Genomic DNA, 22,734 nt, shown 5'->3' on the forward strand with positions numbered 1-22,734 from the left:
TTTGTTATACTAGCCTTTTTATTTATCATTTCTGGATCTATTTGTTTTTGTAGATTTGAGTTACCATATGGAGTCACTTTCATAGCCTAATTGAGCTGTGTTTCCACCCACTTTTTTTGTGCTGTTATTGGCAAATGTATTACATTTCTATATTCATTGTATACATTTTATTTTGTTTCATCCAGTTGCCTTTTAAATCAGTCAAGAGAAGAAATATGTGTTTATACTCTTGTGATCACACAATTACATTTTCAGGTACTCTTTGTTTATCTGTGTGGATTCAAAAAATGAGGTCAGACTTCTCACTGAGCTTCTTTCTGTCTGTTGGTGGCAGCTTATGGATTCATATGAGCAGAGAGAATCACAGAACTAGCATTACTTTTGCCTTCTGTCTTTACAGGAGTATATTTGGCTGTCTTGTGAGATATTATGGTAAAAAAAAATTAGAAATCAAAGAAAAGAAAAATGAGGTCACTTGCTTTTAGCCTAAAAAATTTTCCTAAGTATTTCTTGTAAGGTAGGTCTACTAACAACAAATCAGTTCACTTTTTGTTTATCTTTTAATGTCATTTTCCTATTTCAATTTTGATAGTTTTGCTGTACATAGGATTCTTGGTTGAAAGGTTTTTTTTTCCTTTGAGTGCTTTGATTGTGTTATCCATCCTGTCTTTACCTCCCTTCCCATCTGTGGCCTCCATTTTTTCTGATGAGAATTTAACTTTAATCTTCTTGAAGTTCCCTTGTAAATAATGAGTCACTTTTCTCTTGGTGCTTTCAAGATTTTTGTCCTTGCCTTTGGCTTTCAGCATTTTCACTATGACTTGTCTGTGAATCTCTTTGCATTCATCCTACTTGAAATTTGTTGAGCTTCCTAGATGCATAAATTAATATTTTCCAATACATTTGGTAATATTTTAGCTATCATTTCTTCAAATACTCTTTTTGTTCCTTTCTGTTTTTCAGATTGCATAATTTTTATCAATTTTTGATATTGCTAATTCTTTCTTCTGCTTGTTCAAATATACTGTTGAGCCTCTCTAGTGAATTTTTTACTTCAGTAATTAAGTTTTCAAATCCAGAATTACCATTTGTTTCTTTTTTTAAAAAAAATCTGTCTCTATATTCTCTATTTCTTGCATCATTATCATTACACCTTCCTTTACTTATTTTATCATAGTTTTCTTTGAAGATATTTATAATGGCTATTTAGAAATCTTTGTCAAACCTGATATCTGCTCATTTACACAGGTAGTTTATAGTATGTGAGGTATTTTTCCAGTATATGAATCATATGTTCTTTTTCTTTGTAGGTCTTGTAACTTTTGTTGCAAAGAACATTATAGATAATATAGCAATTCTGGGTATTTGTTCCTCCCCTCCAGGGCTTGAAATTGTTATTGATTTTTATTTGTTTAGTGACTGACTGAATTATTTTAGTGAAGTATATTACCTACCACACCCCTTCCTGCTCAGGAAACTTGTAATGCTGTTTTTTGGACTTGAAGAGTCTGTGATCACACTGGAATGACAGTAGTTTTAACAGATATCTCCTTGACTCTTTCCCTGACCACACCCAGCTGTTAAGCCCAATAATTGCCAGATTATTGTTCTATTGTTTTCAGCAATGTGCTGGAGTATGAATTTCTCAGCAGACTGATCCAGTCAAATGCAGACTTCTTTGAAGGAATAGCTTCAGAGGTAGTGTTTGAAATTTGATCTGGCCTATGAAGGGTTCCTCCATGCTGTCTCTTTCTGTGGCTCTGTCTGACAAACTAGCCAGTCAATATTTTAGCTTATATCCCCAAAGAATCTACCACTTTTCTCCCAATTGCCTGTCACTACAATCCCCACTTTTCTGAGATCGTATTTAGGATTAAAATTTTCCACACTGTATTGCAAATGAAGTCAGTCCTCTTGGGAAGAGATTCAGATTGTTTTTATAGCCTGATTCTCCCACCCTGGGCAAAATCTATGAGCCATAGTTCTGGACCTGGGCATAGGGATAATGTGCATTTCCCTGTCTGAGTAGCAGTTCCACTGTTTTGGAAGCTGAATATTGAATAGAAGGGCACAGGGAGTAGCTTCAGGTCTTATAAGCTTGCCTCTCTTAGCCTGGAATCTCTACCTTACAAGCCAAGGGAAAGACAGGCTCCAATATTCTAGTGGAGTTATGCCCAAGGAGTTAGAGTCTCTGTTCCATGCATGGGGGGCTTGAGGTTGTGGGGGTGGGAAGGAAGGAGCTCTCATCTCTCAATTTTACTTACACAGAATTTAACCTCAGAACAAGTAGCTAGGAGCAGCATGAGAAATGCTAATGTCCTGCCCTTCTTAGGAGAATAGCACTCTGACCTGGAGCTGAGATTAGAGGCAACCCTGTGTTCTTAGCTGTACAAATCTGGAGTGGAGTTTGCATCTTGCTGATGTGGGAGGGCAAAGCGGGGAGTGTGTCTTGGTTCAAATACCACAAGCTCTTGCTGCTTTTGCCAAGATTTAGTAGATTTTTTTAAATTAATATTTCTTTACTTTCTGTATATTTTTCATTGAGCCCAAGAGGCGGAGGTTGCAGTGAGCTGAGGTAGCACCACTGCACTCCAGCCTGGGCAAAAGAGTGGGACTCTCAAAAAATATAGATAGATAGATACATAGATACATAGATAGATAGATACTAGTCTTTGAATTACTTTGACAAAAAAACTTTATGGATGAAACATTATTATTTTTATTGTATAGATGAGAAAGTCGTTTATTTTATAGATGAGAAAGCTGTTATTATTCTATAGTACAAGTCATTGCTGGGAGAAGATTTGAATAGAGTTCTTAGAAATGCAGACTTCAAAGCCCCTTCTCTTAACGTATTATACTAGTTCATTTAATAGCAAAAAAAAAGATACAAGAGGAAACTGATTCCTTCAAAAAACATTGAGATAATTTACTCAAGATTTCAAGGTGCAGAGGACTATTTTAACAGGTATCCTAGAGAGCAGATGTTCTGTTTTGTTTTATATTCTTAGTATTGAGGGAATGTCTAGTAATAAGGATTACTTAATAGATTAGCTGTTGGATTAATACAAAATTGAATTCTTCAGGGAAAATTTAAGACTCTGTCCTTTGTATTTTTCATTTCAGATGGTGATCATTTTGAGATAAGGCATAACTATTTCACAGATGATGAGGGGAAATTCTATGTAGAATTACTGGAGGGAAAGCCTGAAAGACAAGGATATATAGGTAAAGATAAATCAAGTCCAAGAGCTATTAAGGCAATAAAAACACATATAGACTTTATATTGACTTTTGATACTTCTAGGCAATTGAGAACACATAAATAAATAGTCAGCTTGTGAGTACTATGTAACTGCTTAAACCTTGACTATTTTTTATTATCTATATTTGCAAGTTTCCTTGCAATTTTAATTAAGCTAATAGCAAAGTTAAAGTAAATAATAATTATTTTACTTAATGTATAGTAATACAGCTGTTATATTTTCTATATAATTATGACATATTATAGGTAATATACTACATATTAATATGTAATTATACCTAAATATCATCCATATTATAAAGAAAACATTTTGTGCTAAGGTTGTTGCACAACTTTAAATCTTGATATAACTATTTTAAGCAATATTCCAAGTAGTTATAATAATCATTTTATGTATACTTTAGGGATTTAATTTATTTTGAATATTTTTTAAGGTAATGTAGTTTTGTTGTTGTTGTCGTTGTTGTTGTTGTTTTTTAGAAAGCATGTACCTTTAAATGTATGACCTCTACACATTTGGCAGTTTATGGTGACTGGCATCCTCTAATCTGATAGCAGTTAATGAAATTACTGGCATAATACCTAGGAAAATGTTTGTCCAAATATGATACTCAGGCCATATGCAATAGAAATTCTAAGAGTCTTCCTTACAAGTAGATCTCTTGGCCTCAACCTGTAGCCTTTCCAACAGAATCTCTGGCAATGTGGCCCAGGAATTTACAGTTTTATTATGCATTCCAAGATCACCCTATGCACTCTCATATTTGACAACCATGGATCAAGCAAATCAAATCCTAATAAATTTAACCTGAACATCCAACCTATTCCCTAAGTACCAAATATTATATAGAAGGATATAGGAAAGAACCACTGAAGAAATTTGATATTTCTGTTTTGACAATAGACCTACAAAGCATGATAAATTAGACCTATGAACTATGATAAGGAAAGAAACTGATTTCTCCTTTTGGGGGATTAGGTTAAATAGGTAATGGCATATTAAAGAACTAGAATTGGCCAGGTGCAGTGACTCATGTCTATAATCCCAGCATTTTGGGAGGCTGAGGCAGGTGTATCACCTGAGGTCAGGAGTTCAAGACCAGCTTGGCCAATATGGTGAAACCCCTTCTCTACTAAAAATACAGAAATTATCTGGGTGTGGTGGCACATGCCTGTAATCCCAGCTACTCGGGAGCTGAGGCAGGAGAATCACTCGAATTCAGGAGGCAGAGGCTGAAGTGAGCTGAGATCGTGTGCCACTGTACTCCAGCCTGGCCAACAGAGTGAGACTCTGTCTCAAAAAGAAAAAAATATATAAAGAAAGAAAGAACTAAAAGTCATCAAAGGTCACTTAAAGCAAAGCACTCTATTTATTCACATTTTATGGATACTAATTATGTTTTCACTCATGCTTTTCAGTATTTCAAAATAAAATGGCTCCTCATTTTCATGCCAAAACATCTTTACAAAAATTGTTACAGATTATTTCCAATACCTTTTGCTCAGCAATTTGGCATCAACACTATTCAGGCAACAACATTCATATGGTAATAGTTAAATTTGTTTTTCACTAGGGCCCTCTCAGCCAAATTTTTCATTTCCAGCCTGTGCATGCTGAACTCTAGAAGATGTTGTAATTATTTTATTGAACATGGGTATTTCTAAATCAATTAATATCATGTATGTTGCCAATTTTTTTCCTGCTTAAAGAGTGGGCGTTACTCTGTAAATTTGTTTCTTTTAATCTTATTTCTCAGGTAACAGTTAGACTGGATTTGAATTTCACCTCTTTCTCTTCTTAGCTGCGTGGCATTGCAAGAATGTTAACCTCTTTGAAGCTTACTTTCCTCATCTCTAAAATGAAAATAACACTTATTTTGCAGTGTTGTCAGGAGTAAAGATGTTGACTGAGATAATGCATGGAGATGGAGCAGAGTACTTGGCACATAGTAACCGATTCTAGTTTTTTTGGTGCCTAACAAATTACCCCCAACCTATGGAAGCAAACACTTTACTTCGTCCCTCATTTGTTAGGCTAGGGCTTGGCTAGACCATTTACTCTATGGGGCTCTGAAATGTTTGTACTCAGATGTTGTCTGGAACTGCAGTCATCTGAAAGCCCAACTGGACTTGATGTCAAAGATGGCTCACTCAAAAGCTAGCACTTGAAGTGGTATAAAAGTCTGGGCCTCTTGTCCCAATTCAGGCATTGACTCCTGCACCTGAAGGAACAATAATCAAAGATCAGAGGCATAGAAGTCTGGAAAAGAAGGAAGTGGATAAAATAATGGAAGTGGGCACAGAGTATGTGAATATGCAAATATCATGACTCACATTAATACCCACTGAAGAGCATCCATCACAGAATAGGCACCCAACAACCAACGGACAAGATGATCCCTCCTTTGGGTGTCAACCATCTTATTTACTCAGCCACATTGGTGCTGACATAATGAGTCATGAATGAAATGGCTATTGACTCAAGGATAGAGGATAACCCTAACATAATGAGATACAGGACTAAATGGGGATAGAGGACTAAATAGCATGGGCTTTCACTTACCACAAATGAGATAGTTACTGCCTCTATGGAATGCCTTAACACTAGCAGCAATGTGACACCATCCCTGAGGAGACTATCCAACTGTCTAATTTCAATTGAAATCTGGGTTTTCATTTCATACCTACAGAAAATTTTTCCAACACTACTATTATTTACCTGAACCATTGATATGGTATTACATACAACATTGCCTCACACTAGTAGACACTAACAGCAAAGGAGATGTAAGAATGTGTACATACTCACAGAATCCATTGGACCTATTAGACACCTCATCACCCAGAAGCAGTTAGTCTGATGAAACAATAGGATATGATGTTAAGTGGCTTTGCAAAGGCAACAGCTCAAGGATAACATCTTGTGAGGTTGGGATGCAGTCCCTTAGAATGTGGCTTGTACTCTGAACCAATAGCCCATTCCCAGTCCTGTATCCCCAGTAGAAAATGTACACAGGTTTGGAAACCAAAGGTAGAAGTAGCGTTGGTGATTTTCACCATCACTCTCGGTGGCTCACTTTCAGAATATGTGCTTCCTGTCACTGCCATTTTAGGTTGTATTAGAAGTCCTATTTCCTAGGATGGACTGCTTCCATCAGTGTATCACTTTAAGGGTTCTACTATGCTTGAAGCTATGACTGTCACTGGTCGTGCTGAACTCATGATGCTGGAGGATCAGTAGACAAAGAGTTAACTACACTGGGGATAATAATTGACCTTGATTTCCATGAGGAATCAGAATTGCTGTTACACATTGAGATCATGCAAGAATGTATCTCGAAAGGAGGAGACTCACTGGGATGTCTTTTGGAGCTTCTACACTCAGTGATAACAGAATCAGCAACTTCAGTGACCACAGTCCAGCAAGGGCAAGGAAACTAGGGCTTCACACCCTTAGTCCTGGGATCTCTCTACGAGGCATACAACTAGACCAGCTACTGGACAAATATAAGGAAAATTCAAAATAGATGGTGGAAAAGAGAAAATATTGATCGTGGCTTTAGGACTAGCTATGACTAGTGACGACTGTAGTTCATTCAACTCTACTATTAGTTCAACTCTGTTATTAAATCCTTGCAAGTTTGGTCACTACCTTGAAAAAGAGTCTGTGATGGACTGGAGGGAATAAGAATAACTGAGAGGTGAAAGAGATGAACTGTAGGTAAAAGGAATGATACCTCTTGGGCTCTACCTCGAATCTTCTTTATAGCCTACTCCAAGACTGCGCTGTTGATCAGTTCTTTGAAGGTTTCAATTAGTTTCCCAAAAGTGCAAACTGACAGCACTTGATACAGGCTTGGACTAAATATCTCTCAATTCCAGCTGGGTTTTGTTTGGTTGGTTGGTTATGCTTGGTTTTGATGTGCCCGCATGGAAATTCTGCAAGAACTTATGCATCATTCAGAAGTGCAAGGGAGTAAATATCAGCGAGGTCTTCCTTGACCAATGGGACACCGAAGCTAAAGGAAGGATATCTTCTCTACTCCTTTTGGACCAATTCTGAAGCACATACCATAAAACTCTTCACAGTGACCCATAGAACTGGGCACTGCTGCTGTGGCAGACTCAATAATGCATTATTGCATTTGCTTTTCCTCTTTCCTATTCAATCTTTCACCACTTCTTGCTTTCAAAGATTGCTTCATAAATAAACTACCTCTACAGAAGCTTTGTCTTAGAATCTGGTTTCAGAGGATGTCTAAAACAAATGATTGTTAGGCCTGGATTATTTCACTTGATATAAGACAAAGGGTAAATACTTGAGGGGATGAATGCCCCATCCTTCATGATGTGTTTGTTGTACATTGTATGCCTGTATCAAAACGTCTGTGTACTCCACAAATATATACACCTAGTATGTACCCACAAAAATAAAATAAAATAATTTAAAATAGAAAAAATATGTAAACAAGTGACTATTAGGGAATCTAAGGTCATGGTAAGCCAAAGTAAAAGAATTTCTGGAACAAGAAAATATTAATCATGTTGATGCAGTATACTTCTACACAGGGATGTGGGAAACTTTCCTTGTTTATTACATCAGGAGTTGGCCCAATTAAGTTATGTTTGAAACCTTTAGAAAAGTACCTAATGAGGGCATTTAATTCTCATTATTTCTAATTCTAAGCCTGGAAATTATCATAATATCTAGATCTAAAGAGTTCAAAACATGATGTATCCAAGTCTGGAAAGATTTCAATCTGACCCTCCCATTTATGTCATCGGGATGTGTGCAAGAAGAGCCAAAGACAATGCTTGGCTGCCCTTTACACAAAGGGAAGTCTCCCTGTTATGGAAGATAGACACTGACACATGTCATTTCTGATTTCAAAACACTTTCCACTCATCTCTGAGCATTTCTCAAAAAGCTTGAGAATCTGGTGCCCTAAAACATAGCAAACAAGATGAATTCAGAATTCACAAACATTGTTTTCAACTTCCTCTGCTTGGCATATTTTTTTGAGCATTTCACAGTGGGATACACGCTTCCAGGTTTTCTTTGAATAAACAAATTTTAAAACCTTAAAACTCTGTGTTGACATATTAGTTTTAAAGGTTAGATGAAGTATGTGATTGCAAATATGATTATCAACAAACTTTAGTTACTGAGATTTTCAGATTTGTCACAATTCAAATATTTTATCATGCCTGAAAGTTAAAACTGAACATTTTTAGAGTTTGAGATAAGTTTTCCAAAAGCTCCCCATTATCTATAACTCCCTTACTAACTAAATTTGGAGGGTGCTGACATTTTTTGTTTTCTCAAATTAGATAGTAGTGATAACTGTGAAATTAATAACAGAAGTTAAATGCTATCATAAACATAAAACTTATTTTAAAATTAGTGTATCCTTGACCCACTAGAAGAGAGGCTATCATTATTTAAATGATATTCATTCGAATGAATTATGATGATGATAAAGATTATTATAGGTAGCACTTACTGAGGACTTTCTATGTCACAAGCACTTTGCTAAGTATTTTACATATATTATTCTATTTAATTCTCAAACAACTGTGTGAAGTAGATTCTGATATCATCTCTATTTTGTAGGTGTAATGACTCAGGCACAGAGAGATTAAAAATGTTCACAATAACTCTCAGCTTGTGAATTATAAAGCAGCAATGAAATCCATTTAAAGAGCCAAAATAGAGGGGAAAAATTGCCTCATGTATCTCTGAGATATGCGTTAGTCATTGGTTATTTCAATATAGAGGAATAAGATAAAATTGCATGATAACAACTGAAACATACTTTCATTTTGTATTATGGATACATCAACAGTTCTAAAGGATCATTTTTTAAAAAAATGAGATTTTTTAAAAATGAATCACAATGTGAAGAGTGACACTGAACCATTGAAAGAACCCTTAAAATACGGATTTCAATGATTAAAACACAATGGGAATGTATGTATTTTCTGCAGGACTTTATGCCCTATTGTTGTATCAAGAGCATCTGTTCTTAGGCTTTGGTAAACATGTGTGTCATCATATAACCAAATGCTAAAACATATACAAAACTTTAAGCCTTGTTTACAAAAGTTTTTTGCCCTGCAATGTGGTCACATCACTCAAACTTGCATTTTGTTGTTTTTTTCTTTCTCCTCACACTGACATTGTGTTTGATAAAAGTAACCTCAGGATCCTTAAGTTTACTTGGTAAAAAGAGGATTTCTAGACCCTCTATAGAATCCTTGGGGATTTTTTCAGCCATCCCTTCCCAGCTGTTCCCTCTCCACATGGCTGTGTTCCGAGAAAATGATGCAAGGCTGTGAAATGGGGCTATGCTTGGGATCCAGCTGACAGGAAAGCATGCCGGGAAGGTCACAGCAACTTCCATGTAAACAGAGCTGTGGTTTGCCTGGCTCTAAGTTAACAGGATAGGAGGTTCTCCTCACAGAAGGGGGCACACAGACAAACAGCACCCAGCATGTTCTGTTCCAGATGTTCTTCCTGTCATTTATGGCACATGAGGAGGTGCCTTTGATGTTTCCCTCCTTTCTTGTCAGTATGATTCCATGAGCTTCATTATAAATTATTTTACCAAGGGATGAGTCATATTGTATTATAATCAGAGCAGGCCCTGAGCACAATTACAAACCAAACCAGATTCATCCACTGAAGCCTCTTCCCTTTTGACGCTTTCAAACATCATCTTTTCCTTTTCTATTAGATTTTGAATATCCTTAAGTGGCACTCATCTGATGTTAAAGTGTCACTCCTTGTGCCATGCCTCAGCCTGATGTTCCTCATGACAGTGTTCTAAATCTCATCCCAACCAAAATTCACTTGTGCATTGCCCCTTCCTCCTTGTTCTATCATCACAAAATCTGTGGTATTTAATTGGTATGTAGTTTCAATAAGAACTGATGAGCTGACTAGGTTCAAATGTTGGGAAGGCCATCTAGAAATTATCGATTATGCCAAAAAGCAAAGCTAAGAGAGAGACTTCCAAGCCATACTTGATACTGGAGAAGACTGTATTTGCAACTATTTCAAGTTTCTGCTATTCCTTGGCCATCAATGCCTTCTTCACATTGTGGTTATGTCATTATATATTTTCACTCCTGTAGGAGAAGACTTAAAACATTTTTTTTAAATTCTTAAGTTATTGTCTCTCTATTGCACTGCAATTTTGTCTGTTGCTTAGAATTTGCGATGGAAAGAAATTCCCAGCACCTTGTAATCCAGGTCTTAGCCTTCCCAGTCTGTCCAGTTTGCTCAGTTAAACCCCAGCTATAAGCCTACCTCCAACTTTTTCTTTACCAAAATAAAAAACTAAATAAGGGCCGGTAAGGGTAAAGGGATCACTGAAAAGAGAAACAAATCCTATTCCCTTCAAAATTCTTGGACTTTTTTAAAGTATGATTTTAATTAATAATCTGACTGGCTCTAAGGTAGTGTTCTACATTAGCCAGAGATTATCAGTTATTTTTATGGAAAAAAAATTATTAGGCTCAGTATCCTAGCCCAGGGGAAAAAGTATAGAACCTGGAGTCAGAAAAAAAAAAAAGATATTTAATTCTCAGCTTTGCCACTTTCAGCTATGTGGGCTTGATCCTGTTAGTTACCTCTATAGGTCTCAGTTTTCCTGCTGGTAAAACAGGTAAAATAAAATCTACTCATCAGGATTGCTACAAAATTAAAACAAATTCTATGATATGTTACACATAAGGATCTTTGTTTATTAGCACATACTGAATTTTAAAAAAAGAAACACAGAAAAGAGAAAATAAACAATAAACAACCAGGCTGAAACAAATATATGTCCTTAAATGTTCTCTGGTGAATGGCATGTCTTACAGTGTGCATCCCCTTTAGGGCTGTATGATCCATCAAGAATAAAAGACCGTCACTCTGATGTAATATTCGAAAACTTCTGTGATCCAATCTCTAGCCTCTTTCCAGCCTCTTCTTCCAAAGCTTTATTCTTTCACTCTAAAGTTGTGTCATTCACACTAAACTGCCTTGATTTGCTGAATTCCCCTGCCAAATCACATCTCATTACTTTTCCGTAAGCCAGTCCTTCTACCTAGAAAATATTTTTCCATCTTAATCTCCTGAAGAAGAAGCTAAGACCCAACTTCTTTCTGAAGCTTTGTCTTCCTTCCCAACTCACACATGCGCGCGTGCACACACACACACACACACACACTCTAAATACATATACACTGCCTCACTCTTTCATTTGTGCCCATGCTATACCACAAAGATTCTAAAAATGAGGTTAAGCCTGTGTGGATTGCATGAATGACCTGCAGGAAATCTAAACCCTCTTGCAATTGTATGTAATATTTTCTTGGTAAGTACCAGTGCACATTTTGTTTTTCCTGGAAATAGGATTTGCAGCTGTGATCATATTCTCAGTAGGGTCTCTGATCCAAGAGAATGTAAAAGCCACTGTCACACCTTTACAATGGAAATCATTACTGTATGGCAATAATGTTTGCTGAGATCAAGTGTTATTAATCTCTGTTTTCCAAGCTTCTAACATTTACTAAATACTGAAAATATATTTGATAGATGATTAATTGCATTTGCAAGAAGAGAACATTCTCGGGGTACTGCAAATTATAGTCATAATGTAATATACAACATTAAAGCTTGGTTGATGCAGTTTACAATTTGCTAATAATTAGTGCTTTTTCTACATACAAAATTAATTATAGCATAATAAAATCCAATAGCATTTGTTCTTAATTCTCCTCTGATCTGCATTCTGTTGTTTATTCTCATTTGTTCTGATAAGGTCCGTTGTCTCTAATGTTGCTTTCTAAAGGGTAAGAAATAAATCAATGGTACTTAGCTTTTCTAACCATCTGGTCTGGCAAACATCCCAAAATTAATGTTTAAATCTGGGTGCAGTTCATGTATTTTTGTCTTGTGTTAGGGAACATCTCTGGAAGTAGGGAATGAAGGGTAAGATTTGCTCTCTAATTTCACTGAGAAATTTGGCCTTTTTATACATATCACTCTGTAAATATTATCGATTTCCATTACATGTTATGTGGTTCAGTTACTCAGCAAAGGCCACAGTCGGTTCAAAAACTTCCTCTTAGGACACTTTCTTTTATGTTTTAGAGCAGAAGTTAGCAAACTTTTTCCCATAAAAGGCCAGATAGTAAATATTTTAGCCTTTGTAGGCCATAAAGTTCCTATTGCAATTATTCAACACTGCTGTTGAAGTGTGAAAGCAGCCATAGAAAATATGTAAACAAATGGGCGTGGCTGTGTGCTGATAAAATTTATTTACAAAAACCGGCAGTAGGCTGGAGTTTGCTGATGCCTCTTTAGAGTAAAGCTTTTTGCAAAACCATTAATTTATTCCTTGATAATTTCAAGTTTCCACTGTGTAAGTTTACTGGCTGTGATTTATAAAGGGAGATGTGTAATGTTTTTGAGGCCCAGTTTTCTCATTTGTAAATCAGCAATAAAAACACAACCCCGAAGGATTATTTGGAAGACTGGGGAATATGTTTTAGTATGCATGGAATCCTTACTCATACTTAGTGCTTAATAAATATGGTGATAACATTCCATTGGAATCTCTCTATTTGAATCTGCTTGACCATGCTCATCAAAAACTAACAGCTCATATGTACTGAGTGCTTACCATAAGAAGAAGTAAGGACTTTTTAGAGACTATCTCATTTAATCCTCACAACAATATTATGAGGTAGGCACTAATGTATTCCCATTTTCCAGAGAAGAAAATTGAGGTATAGATATATTGTATAATTTTTCCAAGTTCACACAGCTACTAATTTGCAGAGCCAAGATTGAAAGTTTTCAGGATGAACGTATTAATTAGGTATAATTAATTAGTTAATAGTCATCTGGGGGAAAGAGCAAAATGGACAAGTGTAATAAGCTATTCCCATTTTACTGTGGGAGGGACATTTCTTTTTAAATGGCCAAAAGTTCTTTGATACTTCTTCCAAGAATGTGGTGGTCTATAATCTCCTCCCATTGAATCTAGGAGGACTTACAACTGGTTTGGCCGATGGAATATGATGTAAATGAAGCTGTGTGACTTCTGAGGTTAGGTAAGAAAAGGCTTTGAAGTCTCCTGGTTCTCTTGGGGCGTTCACTCTGGGGAAGGCTTCTGCCATGGAAGAAGTCCAACCATCCAAGAAAGACTATATGTAGTCTATAAAGGCAACCATCCTAATTGAGTTCCCAGCAGCAGCCAGGAGCCAGCAGCCAGCATGTAGTTGAACTATCTTTTATGTCTATTCCAACTTTGTCTTCAGGTAACTGCAGCCCCAGTCCTCATCTGACTGCACCTGGATGAGAGACTCAAAGCAACTGCCTAGCTAAGCCCTTCCAAAAATTCCTGACCAGGAATTCATGAGCAAAGTATGGCAATCATGCAGAGAGACAGTTTTAACTTCCTTCCTCTCCCTGATACTCACCTTCAGCTAGGTGTCAAGACTCTTTTTTCTCTACAATATCTTTTCATCAGTCACCCTCTCTCCATTTGCGTGCTACTACTGTATTTCTAACTAGTATTATCTCCTATCTTGAACAAATATAAAAGCCTTCTGTTTTTATCCATACCTCTGATCTCTCCCCAATATCATTTAATTTGAAAATTAATTCTTCTAAAGCATGTGTGATACTAAGATTCACTTTATTGAAAGAGTATATTAGTCTGTTTTCATACTGCTAATAAAGACATACAAAAGACTGGATAATTTATAAAGGAGAGAGGTTTAATGGACTCACAGTTCCACATGGCTGGGGAGGCCTCACAATCATGGCGGAAGGCAAAGGAGAAGCAAAGGCGCGTCTTACATGGTGGCAGGCAAGAGAGCTTGTGCAGGGGAATTCCCATTTATAAAACCATCAGATCTCATGAGACTTATTCACTACCATGAGAAGATTAAGGGGGAAACTGCCCCCATGATTCAGTTATCTCCACCTGGCCCCACCCTTGACATATGAGGATTATTACAATTCAAGGTAAGATTTGGGTGGGCACATAGCCAAATCATATCAAAGAGAATCAATGCTGTCTTGTGTAATTAAGAATATTACTCTGTAACCCAGAATTGTTTGGTTAGATCATAAAAGGCTATGCCCCTTCCTCCTGGTTCTCTAGGGTTGCTCACTTTGGGAAGACTGTCACCATGTAAGAAGTCCCTGGGCTCCCCCATTTAATAAAAAATGCTGTTCTTTAACCCAGAATTCCAGAACCCTCATACTGTAACCCTAGACTGCTTTTCTCACCTTACCCTGCACTGTTTCCTCTATGCATTGTCAGGTCCTATATTTACCTTCTGTGGCAGTGAAATTGATGAAGACAGGAATGATAGGGCAGCTGCTGCTTGGTGATTGAGTGTATTTGGATAACAAGGAGGCAAATATAAAAAAGGATTCTGGGATTTCATAGTTAGATGAATAAAATGTAATATCTCCAATAGAAAGCCTAACATCAGACGAGAGAATTCATTTGAACAAAAACATGTATCTATCTGATATAAAACCACTATTATCATGAAAATCACTCTTGTGTACAACTCAATTCTCTTGCACCTCTCTCATTTTATCATTTTAGGCTGCAAAAACCTCAACTGGATTACGTTCAACTCTGATTACTCTGCACCTACACTCAGCTGAACATGGCTGGAAAAAAGCACCCAACTTAAATGTACATGCCCCACTGTCAAATGGGCCCCTAGTGTTGCTCGGAAACTATATACCTTTTCTGAGTGTATTCACTCTCCCACATTTCTAGAGGACCATTTCTAACTTCCTTCTCTATCCTCACACATCAGCATCTCCTCTCCCATCTTTACTTTGGCTGTTAATCTTGCTTCTTATTTCACAAGGGAAATAAAAACAATGAAGAGACAGCTCCTACAAGCTTGCATCACCACATCTAACCACCTCTCTGCCTCCATGCCCAATACATTCCTCCCAGATTCCTGTCATCCTGAAATTTTGTACAAATTGCTCCTATCAAAGGTTCCTTGTACCCTGGATTGCATGACCTCTTGCCTACTCAAGTACATAGCTCTATCAGTTCTTTCTCTTCTTCTGCATCACAGTTTTCCCTCTCTACCAAATAGCTTCTAACAGTGTACATGCATATTTTTATCTCTCCAATATTAGCAGAAGAATTCTTCTCTTGGCCTCCTGGGCCCCCTTACAGCTACTTCACTCTGGTCTTCTCTTTACAAGTTGTTTGTGTTCACAGTTTTTAATTTTCTTTTCCCTAACTCTTGAACTCCTTCTGACTTTTTCCCATACCATTCTACTGAGACTGGTCTTCAGGGTCACCAATGGCCTCCACATTGCTAAATTCAATGGTTAATTCTCAACGTTCATCTCCCTTTTCAGTGTTTGACACCGTTCAAACTCTTTTCATCTGGCTGCCAAGATTTCACATTCTCTCCATTATTCTCCACCACAATATCCACTTCTCCTCTGGCTTCTTTGCAGGTTTCTCCTTATTCCTCAACTTTTACACAATGGAGTGACCCAAAGCTCAGTCCTCAGACCTCCTCTCTTTTCTCCATACACATACTACCTCTAGGATTCATCTAGTTTTTTTATTTTAAGTACCATCTCCATGATGATGATTCCCAAGCTTACAATTCATTCCAGGAACTCTTCTGAACTCCAGACACATATACTTAGCCTATTGCCTAATTTATATTTCCATTTTGATGTCTAATAGGTATCTCAAACTTATTTTATCCCCAAACCTACCAATTGTCAAAGCCTTCTCAGTCTCAGTTAATAGCAACTTGTTCCTTCTCAATCCTCAGTTAAAACTTTGAAGTTATCCTTCACTCCTCTCTCTGTCAGTTGACTCACATCTTGCCTGCTAGAAAATCCTATTGGTTCTACCTGCTAAATATATCTAGATTCTCACCTCATCTGCCTCCATCTATTGCTTCCACCCTTTACAAAGCCAGTATAATCTTTTCACTGAATTATTTCAAGAATAGTTATGAAGAATTTTGTCTGTACTTTTGTCTGTACTTTCACAAGTCCACATACCTTCCAGCCTAGTCCCAACACATCAGCCAGATCATGTCAGTCCTTCTTGCAAAATTTTCTGTTGAGTTCCTGTCTCATCATAGTCTAAGCCATCATCCTCAGAAAGGCCTAGAAGGCTTTCTATATCCTGGCACCATTTTCCCTCTCACCTCGTTTCCCACTCTTCTGTCTCTCTGGCTAACTCTCTTACAGAAGGAGCACTGGCTTCCTTTGGGTTCATGAACATCCCAGCCATACTTCTGCATTGGAGCTTTTGTACTGTTTCCGTGCCTGGAAGGCTCTTTCCCTCAGAGAGGCTTACTCTCTTCTCTCCCTTCAGGTCTTTGTTGCAATATTACATTCCCAGTTAGGTCTTCACTGATCACATTTTGAAAATTGCACCCACCCCCTCTCCACACTAGTGCTCTTCTTCCTCTTCCTTGTCTTACTTTCCTCCATAGCACTTGGCATTAGCTAACATTTCTGTCTCACCCTACTCCATGCAGGCACAGATATTACTGTGTAGCTGAGGTCCTATCAGGTTACAGCTGCACACTACTGGTTCCTGCCACAATAACTGGAGTAAAAATATGACTTAAGAATATGTGAGGTAGGGCATACCCTACACAGATTACAATGGACACAATAGATTTCTTCATACCAAAAGCCAGCCTAGTTCTTACAACCTATTGAAAACACTGCCTCTATGCACTTCTTTGAAGTGATTGTGTGGAAACAGGTTTGAAACAGATTTCCATTTCTCTATTTGCTTAACCCTTTGACTTAGCCCATTGGTTAAAAAAAAAAAATTATGGTCAATTTGCTATACTTCAAGTGAAAAAAGTATTTGACATTATCGACGTTTCTCTATACCCCAACCTGCCAGTTTGTTATGCCTCTGGAAAAGTGACCCTTCTTGTGAAGAAGTAAGAACATAAATAATTTTGGTAGCATGTTCAGTTATACCATGGTTGGGATGTCTTAACAAATGAATTTTAAAACCCTATTTTAACAACTTGGTATAACCAACTAAATATAAAAAAAAAAAACTCTCTCAATATGTGCATTTGCATATTTACATGTTTTCAAAAATAAAGAGAAAATACATAATATTTAGGAATATATGAAAATCATTTTTACAGGTTACAGCTGCCTGATAACTCATAAGTAATGAAACTATAAAACATCATCTCTAATGAGTAAAAACATTTGTGCTTTCACACTTCCCACATCATTTACTCTGTTTATAAGAATTGCTTAAGATGTTTTAACATGTAAAAAAATTTAAAGGTACTTTATTTAACTATCAAAACTAAGTAGATATATCTGTACAGCTTGGCAATGCTAAGCTCTTATCTGACAAAAATATCCTGTGGAATCTTTTACATTGGTAGTTCAGATCACGCATCATAAAAAATTTTGTGTAACTCAGATCATGCATCATAAATTCTGTGTTTTGCTTTCTAATCATTGTAAATGACTCTGCCTTAAATCTTTCCATATAACAGAACATTTCTGTGGGTGTAATGGTATAATTGATCTCTGATTTTAAATACATATGTATTCATAAATGTATTCAACTTTTAGGTCATTTTAGGGACAGAAATCAACAGTAGATGCATCATAAGTTCAAAAATATATTTTTCCAACTTAAAGATTCCAAAAATCACTGGGAAATTTCAAATTTTAAGCTCACAGCATTCACATTAATTATGTGTACATTTAATCATACAATTTCACTTTCCATGTCAATATATTTACCTTCTTTAAAACTTTTTCCTAATATAAACATAAGGAAAAGTGAGAACTTATATTTGTTCAACAATCTACTATGTAACAGTACTTATAGGTATTGTTAGCTGACTTTATAGTTGTTGAACTAAGTTTCAGAAAAGTTAAGACACAAATACTCATTTTGGTAAGAATCGTACTACAAGAAAAAAGATACAGAAAAGTGAACTGCTGAAATGAGAAAGAAGCCAAGGCAGCATTTATGGCATTTAGATGGGGGCAGAAGAGGACAAAAGGGATGGAGAGATCAGAGAAGAAGCCAGTTACTGGGACCTGGGTACAACCTGGGCATGTGATTCTGGCTTCGTCAATCATGGTACCACATCCTATGGCCATGGTATATATATGTGTAATTTTTTATGCAAGGGGTTACAGGAACTTTTCCATTCCCATAGGCACACTGAAATGGGATGACATGAACTCAAGGAGGCTATTTATGACCATGTCATTTGCAACATGAAGGAAGCTTATCTGGAGTGAAAGTAAATGAGACCAACAGAGATAAGAGACCCAGAGAAATCTTGGTTACACTGCTTGAATCCTGTCAGTCCTATACTGGAGTCCTGTTAATACAAAATAATAGTAATAATCCCTCTGTTTCTTATGTTTATGCCAACTTCAACAAAAAGAAACTTGACTAAGAGACAATATAAGAATTTAATGTGTAATTAAGAAAGAACTCTCCACCACGGGGAATGTGAAAGGTATATGAGTCCCTTTTTACGATGCGATGTCATGTCTTTTAAATAAGCCATACTTTATGTTCAATAAAAAGAGAATAAGCAGGATTCGCAAGAGAACACAATCCCTTTTTAACTGCTGGGAAGATACTTTTAGTCATTAATGACTGGATGACAATTTGGGACACATATATGGATATTGGCCGGTTTGTGATGATGTGATTGGGCCTCTAAGCGACAACATTGTTCCCTGTATAGAGTGAGTGGCAAGTGCATTTATAAAATTGGCCATCATGGCTGTTAAATTTATGAGTCTAGAAGTGTGCCTCTCAGACAAGTATTTGAGAGGTTATCATGAAGAAAAACAAAATTAAAATTATTCTGCTGAGCTCTCAAAGGCAGAACTATCGAATCAAAATTATAGGAAGGAAGGTTCAAACCAACAATAAGAATGCCTCTCTTGCATTCCTCATCACTAGAAGTTTCTGATAAGATTTTTAGAAAAATTTAGAGAGTATTCTTGAATTGAGCAGGGGGATAACACAGAGATAATTCAAATGTGATTTGATGAACTTCTAAAATGGTTCCAACTATAAACTTCAATTATTCTAGCCTCCAAGACCTACACATAACTGTGCAATGTGCAAATTATTCAATAGTAACATAGAATTCTGAATAATTAGCATTTTCCCACGGTTTGATATTTGTATAAAGCAATCTTAGCAGTCTGAATAACTAGAATACTTCAAAGCAATATGTTTTATTGCTTTATATTTAAAAAAACCATGTCAGACATTTAAAATGAATGGCTGCTATCAGGAAAATGGATCTCGAGACACAAGAAATAAATCACAATGACTTCCTTATTTGTGGAAATTCTCCTTTTACTAGAAAGGAAAAGTAGAAGTATGGAAAATGTCTTCCAGAAAATTACATTTTCCCAAAGTTTATTTTAAATTTTAATAATTTAATCAACCATCTGATTCTGATTTCAAGTGTCACAGATGTTCATTTTATTATAAACAACAACAAAAAAACTTTGTAGTCTTGTAAACACTGGTGACAGAGAATAACACCACTAACCGTGCTGAGCAGAAAACAGGAGCCAAGTAAGGGAAAAAGATTCTTTATGTCACTCATCAATTTAAAAGTGTTTTTCACCCCAGGACCATCCTGAAGCCAAAACTGGGGAAACATTTACTACTTTTACAAACAAAAATTTATATTCCATCCCTTGCATGATGTGTGTGTCTCCGACATTTGGTTTCTGTCTTAAGTGTCTAAAGAAAGGCCTTATTTGGAGCAAAATACATTTTTGTGGGCATTGATGTGAACTTCAGGTCTGGGTTATCAATGACCTAAATTGAGAAAATAGAGGTGCTGTGTGGACAAGGAGAGAGAAGAGAGCATACAGCTGCCCTATGCCGTTGCTCTGTTCACAGTGAGGATTGAGCCATTCTAATCCCCTTGGATTTTTTATCTACCAAAACAGCTTGGGCCCATCAGCAAATTGCAGTGGCATATGGTCCAGGTTTACGAGTAATCTGGCACATGATTAAGGCAAGGGGGATGTCATCTTTCAGCAAATACTGAAAATATTGTAGAAGAATTTGGTAGGGTTTTTAAATTCAAACTGATAAAATTGTAATTATTAAATACTTCCCCAAATCAACAATTTGGATTTTGTCAAATTAAAACTTTCTTTATTTGTAAGAAGTTACCATAGGGAAAAATAATGTCCGAGATATTAAGAAATAGGAGTTCTGTTTCTCAACTTTAGGATCAATAGCTCGTATGCTGCTGATTCAGGATCTGATGTGGCTACACACCATGCTTGTGTTTCAGGGTGGACCAAGTTTACATTTCTCTGCAGTCAGATTACCATTGTACCAACAACTATTCTAAGGTCCCAGTGAAATAATTTGGACATTTCCAAAAGAGATAAGATGTGAAGACATGTACAATAATAGCTGATGCCTAATATAACCTCATCTGTGTTTCTCAAACTAAAGTAAGTATCCAGCTACAGCAGTGGTTTTCATCCCTGGATGCACATTAGAATCATCTAGGAAGATTATAAAAAGTATCAATGCCACCCACAGAGATTCCAATTAATTTGTCTTCAGTGAGGCCCGAGCATTAGCATTTTTAAAATGTACCCTAGTATTTCCACTGTTCACCCAGAGTTACAACTCACTGAATTAGAGCAACACTCTAGTGTGCCAGGTGGTACACAAAACCACAGGATTAAAAGCTAAACACATCTTTCCGGAAAATCCATCTGTCTCAAAAATTTGGGGAAGAAAATATTTCGTTATTTTTTGTTCTGCTTAGATTATTATACATGTAAGACATAAGATGTCTTATACGTATAAGTCTAAGATGGGTGTAATGTGTAGCAAAATATAAAATTCGCATGAAGTTTTCAGGCAAAACCATGTCCCAGCACTGTAAGAGGAATAAGGGCATTCATTCATTGTTTCCTTCCTTCATTAGACATTTTTGAAAAACGAATACATAGGATACTATGCTTTCATTGAGACTACTTTAGCGTTTTAAATTTCTCCCATATGTTTACTCATACACAGAAAGCTAGTAACTACCTACTGAAATATTTATCTACTCATCAATTTTGGCATATGTATGAGAGTTCATTTATTCGAGCTTGTCTTTTAACCATTGGGAAAACATTTTTTTAAAGGATCTTTAATGCTAGACTGCATTTATGTCTAAACAAGTAGAGCAGTAACAGGTATGATCACACAGGCCTGGCATTGATTCTAATTTTTTCACAGATTATTTAATATTTATAACTTTGAGGACCTTGAATAAACAATCCAACTGGCAGCAAGAAAATAGGTAACATTTTCCCTCTCATTTTGCTTAATATCACAGTGGTCTTTAGAACAACAACATAGCACCAACAATTGTTCAAGTTTTCAGGTTTTTCTGGGCATTATATTCTTACTCTATCAAGCACTTTCTTATCTGATTAAAGCTGGTTAGTGCCAAACAAAGCCATGACCACATAATCCAATATGCGTATGACAGAATTAAATTTCCCTGAACCTGTACTCTCAGCATCTATCATATGAGAGACAGGCCAAGTTTAACTTCATTGTCTTCTAGTCTCTTGTCTTTGCAAGTGAAGTCAGTACTCCCTTCAGAAGGATTCCAGCAATGACTTCTGCCAACAACCTTCCTCACTTTTCTCCCATTTTCTCTTCAGAGTTAATTAATCTAAAAGTACTTATTAATCCATCTTAACTACAGCTTGCAGAGGAGAAACAAAATAGGAGTTTGATTTCACTCTCACCCAGGAAATTTTTGCAAACATCTCCTGCTGGGTAAAATCAACCAGTGACTATTTGGCCAGCTGCAAAATCACCATAGCAACATTGTCACTTCATCATGTCAAGACCTGTGCACTGCCTGGACTTTTAGGAGGGCTACTGTATTCAGTGCTACAAACTGACACAGAGGAACAGACATGAGAGGTTCATGGCTATGCTCAGTTAGGAAAAATGTCTCATGCCTTAATTTAAAATATTCATGTTGAATATTTATATTATCTGGAAATCCCCACAATCATAAATCCTATGCATTGGAGCAAAGCTTTGAGTAGGCTAAAAGTTCACTGATTGATGGGGGGGAAAAATGAAAGAACTAGTGGCACCAAGGCAGATTCCCACAGTGAAAGGATCCAAGTTTCTTCCTCCATTTGGCAAAATCAAAGTGAATTTTAATGACTTGCATGGAAAGTTATTTAGGTGGGCAAGAACTGTTTCGTGGTCTGGATTTTTAAAGTGAGAAAGCAAAAAGATCACAGCAGGAGGAAATTGCAGGCTGGGCCAGAATTAGTGGTAAAAGGTTTGGAAGTGATTTTCCTGACTTCCCCATGAGTCATGCACATTCTGAAGGTATTAGAGAGAGTCTTGGAGAAG

General features: G+C 36.6%; 1 non-coding gene across 1 annotated transcript; it reads left to right on the forward strand.

Moving 5' to 3' along the window:
* The first annotated feature begins 296 nt into the window (after window positions 1–296).
* Window positions 297–430, forward strand: LOC115934457 (small nucleolar RNA SNORA75). The gene has a single exon (XR_004070251.1). It is a non-coding gene; the product is annotated as a small nucleolar RNA SNORA75 (small nucleolar RNA).
* Window positions 431–22,734: the final 22,304 nt, after the last annotated feature.

Source organism: Gorilla gorilla, chromosome 3, assembly GCF_029281585.2.
Source record: "Gorilla gorilla gorilla isolate KB3781 chromosome 3, NHGRI_mGorGor1-v2.1_pri, whole genome shotgun sequence".
NCBI classification, from domain to species: Eukaryota; Metazoa; Chordata; class Mammalia; order Primates; family Hominidae; genus Gorilla; species Gorilla gorilla.